Genomic DNA, 9,342 nt, shown 5'->3' with positions numbered 1-9,342 from the left:
TTAACTTTACAGTCACAACCCGTCTTTCTAGAGGGGCCTCAACTTTAAAGAATCCTTTAAAATGTTTCTCTCTGGCTAAAAGTAAAGAGACTTTTGTAACGTTGTAATATTACGTTGTAATAATAATATAATGTATTTGCTAATAGAGCAAACAGCTTTCTGTTTGAGTCTACTCGCAAACTATCTGTTCACCTGAAGTTATACCATTTTCTTGTGTTTTCATGTGTAGCATGATTCCCCACAGTCAGCCTTTCAAATGATAATGACCTATGATCGACCTTATAATAGTCCATTGGATAACCAGCCATCAGTCATGTAAGCCAGGGATTCCCAAAGTGGTGTGCGCGTGAGGATGGATCAGATGGATCTGCTTTTTGTCCATGTGATCTGTTTCTGAGCCTCTGCATGTGTCACTCTAACTTTTCTTTACCTGGTGGATGGTGTGAAACTTTATTGCAGTTTGATTCAAATGAAGCTGCTGATGTTCTAATTTCCATATCCACTATGTTCTGTTTGGTGATTGTAATTTAAACTTCAATTTTACTTTTATTCGGCTGAAAATATGACAGCATGTTCCCCGTCTTCTGTCATGATGGGCCTGTCTGCCTGTGTTTCTCCTCACCCTCACTCGTCTTCTTTGCTCTTTAAAGTGAGGACTTGTGCGTGACTTTGTTGCAGTGTAGTTGGAGTTGAATGTAAGAGCGCATTGTTGTGATCTGTTGAATATTTTGAATTTCTTGATTATTTGTGCAGAATTAAACTTGATGCCTTTAATGCACCTATAAATAGGCTATGTTGCGTTTTCCTTTTTTTTAACTGTCGGGGGTCGGGAGTACATCAACCGGGTCAGGATGTAGAAGGGGGTGCGTTGCATAAAATGTTTGGGAACCGCTGATGTAAGAAAATTTCTACATCTTTAGTGTGCACATGTTAATCTAACTAAGATCACATTCTCCAGCAAACATTTACACCAGCCTGTGCAGATTAAGATGAACAGGCAGCTAATTTATCATCCCTTAAAGTGTAGCCCATTGCAGATAGCTAGGAGCTAACTAGATGTTTAACACATTATTGACCCCCTTATCAATACGACTATTCTTTAAGCTATTACAGTTGCAGAGCGTTAGCTTACGGTCAAACCGTTGTGGTTCTTGGAGCCATTTTTTGATGTTTGAGATTTTATTATATTATCATTTTTTGATTCACCATTAAATGCATCGTGGCCGCAGTAAAGCAGCCGCCTACCTCTATGTCCACATATCGAAGAGAGAAAGGAGGAGGCAGGTGATGGCAGGTGAATGGTTAGACGGGGAGACGGAAATAAATAAATACTATGATAATAAATACATGATTTTGATGCACTGCACCGAACTCCGGTATTGTTTTTAAACATCAGAGTGAGTCAGAAACAATGAACAGTGACTTTATTTGACCACAGTCGAGCACAATGAGTTTATTTAAAAAACAGCATCTACAGACGTGAGCCAGCAGAGCAGAGAGAACCGAGTGGTTTAGCTGCTCCGCTGCAATAAAGATAGACACGAATTCTTTTATTTAGCTCAACCGCTTGAATTAAAACGTGATGAAAAAGTCACACCAACCCATGTTCAAAAAGTGTATTAATAAGCCATTTACTCAGAACTTATAAAACTCATACAAAATCACAACCATTTCTTCTTACATACTATATTTATGGTTTTATTTTGTGTCGTCTTTTGTTATTTATATAGACAATTCTTGATCAATATTTTTTTACAAAGGTCAAAAACATCAGTGTGTGAAGATAAAAGAATTACTCTGCCATAGAGTGATTAAATACGTCACAGAATTACATGTTTCATATAAAACATGAAAAACATATTATTTGAAAGCCAATATAACATCAAATGTGTAAGCTGCGTGTATAAGATTTACTGCTTCAATCATTCTCTCGTATTAGGTTTTAGAAACATCAGAAGAAAAGAAAGGAAAAAAGGTTTGCTGAAAATGTGTTCATTGAAATGTACAGGAAGGTGTAACGTGGATGTAAAAACAAAATACAATAAAAAGTTTGAACTAAATACTCATCTTACATTTGTTTATTTAAACCCTGATGTCAGTAGTGACCACAGAGTGTCTGTTTAAGAGATGCAGCAGGTCCATTCTTGTAAGCAGCCTTCTCAAATGTGTACAGAGACACAATGTGGTTAAACTGTCACTCTTTAACAAACCAGTATCACTATTTAAAAAACACCCTGATGCTGTCAGTAAGTTGAGGGAGTGATCTGCTTAAAGGTACAGGAACAGTTCTATTGTTTCCATGTCATACAGTTTCTTTACTTTTATGATGTTAACTAAAATGTACAGATATCATTAAATTCACAGTCACAAGGTTAACAGTTGTAATGATAGTTTCATTTCTTTTGTCGTGTTACTATATCCTTCTAACTTTTGCTTTGTGTTGTTTAACTTTATTAAACAACCACAAGCTTGGTTATGTTTCAGTTTTATGTCTTGTCATGTGTACACATTTTAAGTTTTGCATGTGTCATTAAATGCAGTCACATTTCAGAGTTTTGTATATACAGCAAAGGACAAAGGAATGCGTCAGGTGGTCTTTGTAAAGTGACTTTGTCTTCATGCCAAAGTACCAATAATCAGGCTACCTTTATCATCAGGTCAGCTGACAGTCTTCGTCATGGTGCAGGGCTTTATTCATATGCAGTTTGTTGAGACGAGGCTATTTTCTGCTGTTGGTTACCTGGAAGACACACAGAAATATAGAAGTGTGGTAAAGTTGTAAGAATAATGAACAAAACTTATATTATCAAAGATTGTAACATTTAAAGACAAAACCATTTGTTACATTTTCTTATAACACTGTTTGTTATTTTGGCTAGTATTGTGAATCTGAATGATTGTACTATGCATTTAATAGAAATTATTATGTAGATGACACTTGATTTATAATTACAATGTAAGAGTTACTGGCTTAAATTTGTAATTAATTAATCATGTTATTTTAACCTCTATAAAACAACAGTCAGTCGTCTCTCAATCGGAAGGTTCGGGGTTCAATCCTGGTCACATGTCGAAGCGTCTGAACCCCTAACTGCTCCCGGTGGCAGAGCCAACAGGTATGAATGTGCATAGATCTGATTAGAGATTAGCACTTGGGCCTCTGCCATCAGTGTGTGAATGAGTGTGTGAATGGGTGAATGTGACATGTCGTGTAAAAGCAGCTTTGAGTGGTTGGAAGACTAGCGCGCTATATAAGTACAGTCCATTTAAGTACGGTCCATTCATACCACTTGCTCATAAAACTATCATAATAAGAAATGACAATGTTGCTCAAATCCACATATTTAATCTGTAGAGGCTGACCTTCTGAAGGCCTCGTATAACTTTCAGAACAAAAGGAGCATTTTGAATGAAATACCTCTTTCCTTACGCTGCTGTCCAACAACAGCATGCATTGATTTGTTTGTATCAGATACGTAGGCATCTCCTCTATGTCCAGAAATATGAAAAATAAATAAATAAATCGTTATTCAATATTTCAGAAAAAAATAAACAAAAGTTATATACAATTATTGAACTTATGTAGCAGTTAGCAGAGTATAGTATAAATATAATATAATATAAATATAAGTATAGACAAACAAAATTGTAAAAGACATTTCCAAAACTTCAGCTATGTTGTGTTATGTGTAAGACGCACAATTTTCTTTTTCTGTGAATCCAATACAAATATTGATGATTTGTTTTATAGCATTGGAGGGCTGGAATAGATTATCTTAAAATCGTGTTCTACTACAAAACTTTTTAAAAAATATCAAATTAATATAAATTTAAAGATTGATCATTTTTAGGTTGTCTTCAAGTCAAACTGATAAGTGCTAAATCCATAACATTGGTAGCTGAAGAAAGTGTTTATTTGAAAGCTGGGCTTTTTAAAATGACGTGCTCGTGTAATGAACAAACAGATATAAGCAAATAGGACAAGGTGATTTCAGTGTTGCACAAACCATGATCTCGGCTGGAATGAACAATATTCAGCTTGAAATTGAACAGTGTGTCTACTTCATATGAGACATGATTTGATGTTGTGTAAGCTACATCGTCAGTAACAATTGTGAACAATATTTTTTTAATGAAATAAAATCAATAAAGTACCTCGCTTCTTCTTCTTTATAGTCACAACAGCATAAGTCACATCATTCATGACTGACTCCTGACAGCCTGAAATATAAACGTTGATCCATTATTCCAATAGAAAAAGTAGAAAGTTATGTTGTTTGGATACTAAGCCAATTAAAAAAGCTTTCTTTATCTCTTCCTTCAAATAAATACCTTTTTTTCCCTTGTGTTTCGTGACGTTGGCATATGTGTCACATAGTGCCTCGGCTACACCTGCTAGTTCATACTCTGTAACAAGACAAGCAAACAAATAAGAAAGTAAATAAACAGAACAAGTATTTAGTGGTATTAAGATAGACATAAAAACTTTTGGAGTTTAAAATTATTGAGACTGGAAAATAAAAGCAATTTATTCACTGTTGGATGCTAAATCACCTACACTGCCATGTAATGATTCATGAATGTAAACTCACCTGGCTCTGATTCTGTTTGGGGTGTCTTGGATGAAAAGCATGCTGCTGCACAAAAACAGTAAGAAAAAATAATGGCATCAATGAAAAACTTATAAATACAGATGGATTTTGAAAACTAATGAAGAAACATGAACTAAAATAAGGTGGTGATAACTGGATGATGTAATAAAACCTCATGGAACAATGAGTCTACTGTTAAATGTCACCCTGCGGTCAACTTCCTTCAGAGAATTCAAAATGAACAAATTAATACATGTATACATCTTTTTCATACCTCTGTGTTTCCGACACTGGAGTATTCCCACCACTGACAGCAGAACAGCTACAAACAAAATGGTGAAGACAACTGATAACAGGGTGGACAGTTGATTGGATCCAGGGTAGGGTGGATGAAGAGAAGATTGTTGAGACTCTTGAGTTGTTGTGTCTTTGGATTTGGGAGTAATATTTGCTGCCATCACTATAAGAAAACGTAGTTTGATAGCGCAAAAGTGTTGAACAATGTAAAGTTTTGACATGATCGGGCTTTATGCGGAGTGTTTCAAATTGTCTGAAATGAACAGAACATATCAAGATGTAAAAAAAGGCATGATTCACATTTTTAAGTATGTCTGTCGCCAAATATTTCCCAATCACTAACATGTCGTAGTGACAGCAATCTATTTTAAGTAATACTGCAGACACGGTAATATTGCTCTTTGGTGCAGACCTAAATAAACTGGGAACTATCAGATGGATTACCATGAAACTTTGTTGAGACATTCATGGTCTCCAGTCTTTTTCCTCTAGCAACACTGATGTTGACATTTGTAAGAAAGAAACATTTTTAGTATTATGAGCCATAATGACCATTGCAACCTTAAGAATCCCCAACTTCAAGTCATAATTATTCTTATTAATCCTAAATATATAGTCAAGATATTGAAACAATACAGTACACGTTTTCCTTTCTGATTAAGGACTTGATAATTCAGTAGGTTAATAATGTATTTACTGCTTTTTAACTGTTGTATAATTTAATGTCTCACCTCTGACAGCCAGCCAGCTCTCTGGTGATTCTCCTGCTCCAGAGATTTTACACTTGTAGAGTCCTTCATTGGACTTAGACACATTGTGAATGGTCATCTTGCCTGTATATCCAATGTCTGTTAAAACACCATCTTTATAGAAAACAGGTATGAAGTTGTAGGGAGGTGCATTTTTTCTACAGTGCAGAGAGACGCTCTGTCCTTCCATCACAGGGAGAGCAGGACTCTCCAGGATCACATCACCAGCTGAACAACAAGAAAGAAAATCTGAGGACATCAACATTGAACCGCCAAGGAGCATGAAGCAAGGTGACACTGTAAGTGCATCAACCTAAAATACAATGCTAATTTACTACAACCCCAGATTTTTGTTTTCAGACACATTTTGTCATTTTTATAAAAAATCAAAAAAAAAATCTGTTTTTTAAAACATACCAGTGACAGTGATATTGAGACTGTTGCTTCTCTCCCCCTCTCTATTTTCACACCAGTATTCTCCACTGTCTGATGTGAAGGCTGGTGTAATATTCAAAGATTCAGTTGATTTCTCCCATTGTTTAGCATTTGAGATCATCTTTTTCATCACTCTCCATTCATTTGAGCCGGGAAACCCAGAACAACTTAACAAGATGGGTTCATATTCAAAGAACTGCAGTCTGGGCGGTTCAATATGAGGAAAAGCTGCGTCTGTGACAGGAAAAAAAATCATTAAAATCTTTTTCCCAATTTGATATCCAGTGTTTCGAATAAACTGTCATTTAATCTAACATAAAGCAGCCTCTTTTTAAATTCTAGTGTCTCAGTCAGTATGTCTCACATTTAAAGAGCAAGAATGATTAGTGCTGTGCAAATAACAACCTGACATACTCATAATTAATGTTCAAAGACTAAACACATATAGAAATGTTGTGTTCTAAATAATGAACAAACTTTAACTCACCAGCTCTCTGAGCACAGTGAGTGTGTTGGGCAGCGATCAGCAGAAGTAGATTCACCACTGGAGCAACAAACAAAGAGAGCAGCATATGAGACACAGGTGTCTTAAGTTTTACAATTACTCTGAGCTAATGAAAACAAGACACGACTGCACATAAAAACTCATCAAACAACACATCTGCTCAGATAACATATTACTTTTAGTTGAAATATAACTAATATTTACTTGTGGTATCATCAACCTGAAGGCAAGTGTGCGTTCTTCAATGTTTCATTATTTGAGGTCAGTGAGCCCATGAGCACATATCATTTTGGCTCTTAACTTGTATAGTCCTTAAATATCTCATTGGTTACAAAATAACCCTGACTTACAGAAGACTAAATTCTGTGAACTGAAGCCACTGTAAACCACACCATTTCAAAAGAAGTAAAGAGGGTTTCTACAAAACATTTCACTTTCTAGTTTGTACCTTGATGTGACCTTGATTTGAAAGTTTTAATGCATTTTAAATCTATCCTTTTTCAGATTTCAGAGTAAAACACGAAAGCAGACTTACACAGTCTGATGCAAAGCGATGTGATCTCCATGTTGTCTTGCTGCTGACTGTCTGAGACTGAATAAAAACTAAATATATGATATAGGCAGTACAGTATAGGGCTTCCTTTTCCTGTGCACAGAGGGGCTGTGGCTGTTTATAGCATGAAACCATTTTAAGGCCTCGGTTGCTCTCAGGGACAAAAATACTTTAATTCAGCTGGTTAACCATCATAGCAAGTTTTTTCTAATGTAAACTAGCAAACTTAAACAACAGAGGGGTATTTTACAGTTTTTACACGGAGAGTTCAGGTAAGTACTATTCAGTCTGTGAAAACAGTATATTGTCATCTATAGCTCTGGTGAACCTCTGTCAAGCCTAGGAAGATAATCCTGATGAAGAATATTTGTTATGGTTCTCAAACTGCTGATTATTTGTAGGAATCTTGATAAACGTGGAACCTGCAGTTTAAGAATATAAAGTAAAAGAGCAGCGTGTGCTGTGGTGACAGTGTCACATATGAACATGTTAAAGTAGTTCTACTCTGCCCTCTGCTGCAAATCAACAACTTATTACCATCGCAAACACTTCAATCCTTTATTTTGGCAAGACAACAAAAAAAGTCCACAGTATTAAAGTCCACATTCACACAGCACTTAGTTTATCCATCCATCATCTTCCGCTTATCCGGGGCCGGGTCACGGTGGGTGGCAGCAGGCTCAGCATGGTGACCTAGGTGTCCCTCTCCCGAGCAACATTTTTCAGTTCCTCCAGATGGGATATATAATCCCTCCAGTGAGCTCTGGGTCTGCCCCCTGGTCTCCTCCCAGTTGGACGTGCCCGGAAAACCCCCAAAGGGAGGTGCCCAGGAGGCTACCACCTCAACTGGCTCCTTTCGATGCGAAGGAGATGCGGCTCTACTCCAAGCTCCCCCCGGATCTCCGAGCTCCTTACCCTATGTCTAAGGCTGGGCCCAGACACCACTTGTATCCGCAATCTCATTCTTTCGGTCACTACCCAAAGCTCGTGACCATAGGTGAGGGTTGGAATGTAGATCAACTGGTAAATCGAAAGCTTTGCCTTCCGGCTCAGCTCCTTCTTCACCACAATGGTCCAGTACAACGCCCGCATGACTGCTGATGCTGCACCGATCCGCCTGTCAATCTCACAATCCATTTTACCCTCACTCGTAAACAAGACCCCAAGATACTTAAACTCCCTCACTTGATGCAGAGACTCACTCCCCACCCGGAAGGGGGCAATCCAGGTAGTGACTCTCATCCCAACCATTTCCAACACAGCTGCAAACTGCCCCAATGCCTGCTGGAGGTCCCAGCTTGATATAGCCAACAGGACAACATCATCTGCAAAAAGCAGAGATGAAATTCTGAGGTCCCCAAACTGAAAACCCTCCTTCCCCCAGCTGTGCCTTGAGATCCTGTCCATGAAAATCACAAACAGAATTGGTGACAAGGGACAACCCTGGCGGAGGCCAACGCACACTGGGAACGTGTTTGACTTTGTGCCGAGGATGCGGACACAGCTGTCACTTTGGTAGCGACCAGATGGCTCGTACCAACGGCCCCGGTCCCCATTCTCCCGCAGTACCCCCCACAGGACCCCCCAGGGGACCCGATCATAGGCCTTTTCCAAGTCCACAAAGCACATGTAGACTGGATGAGCAAACTCCCATGCCCCCCTAAGCAACCCTGCCAGGGTAAAGAGCTGGTCCACTGTTCCACGGCCAGGTAGGAATCTGCATTGTTCCTCCTGTAGCCGAGGTTCGACAGTCGGCCGGAGCCTCCTTTCAAGCACCCTGGAATAAACTTTACCCGGGAGGCTGAGTACCCCTGGAGGTTAAGGCTCTACCTCCTAATCAGAGGATGTTTTGGTTGGGTTCAGGAGTTCCTCAAAGTGTCCCTTCCACCGCCCGACTTTATCACCATTCCAGGTCAGCAGTTCTCCACCCCTGCTGAAAACAGCTTGAGCCAATCCCTGGTTCCCCTTTCTAAGTCGTCTAACAGTTTCCCAGAACTTCTTTGAGGCTAACCGAAATTCCTTCTCCATAGCCTCCCTGAAGTCCTCCCACACCCAGGTTTTTGCTTCCGTAACCACTGAAGCTGCAGCCCTTTTGGCCACTCGGTACCTGTCTGCTGCCTCTGGAGACCCCTGGGCTAACCAAGCCCGAAAGGCCTCCTTCTTCAGCCTGGCGGCTTCCTTCACCGTCAGTATCCACCAAAGGGTTCTATG

Source organism: Semicossyphus pulcher, unplaced genomic scaffold, assembly GCF_022749685.1.
Source record: "Semicossyphus pulcher isolate SPU_LCO1_2020_fin unplaced genomic scaffold, fSemPul1.0.p SCAF_21, whole genome shotgun sequence".
Classification (NCBI taxonomy): Eukaryota; Metazoa; Chordata; class Actinopteri; order Labriformes; family Labridae; genus Semicossyphus; species Semicossyphus pulcher.
This window is presented reverse-complemented; position numbering follows the sequence as displayed.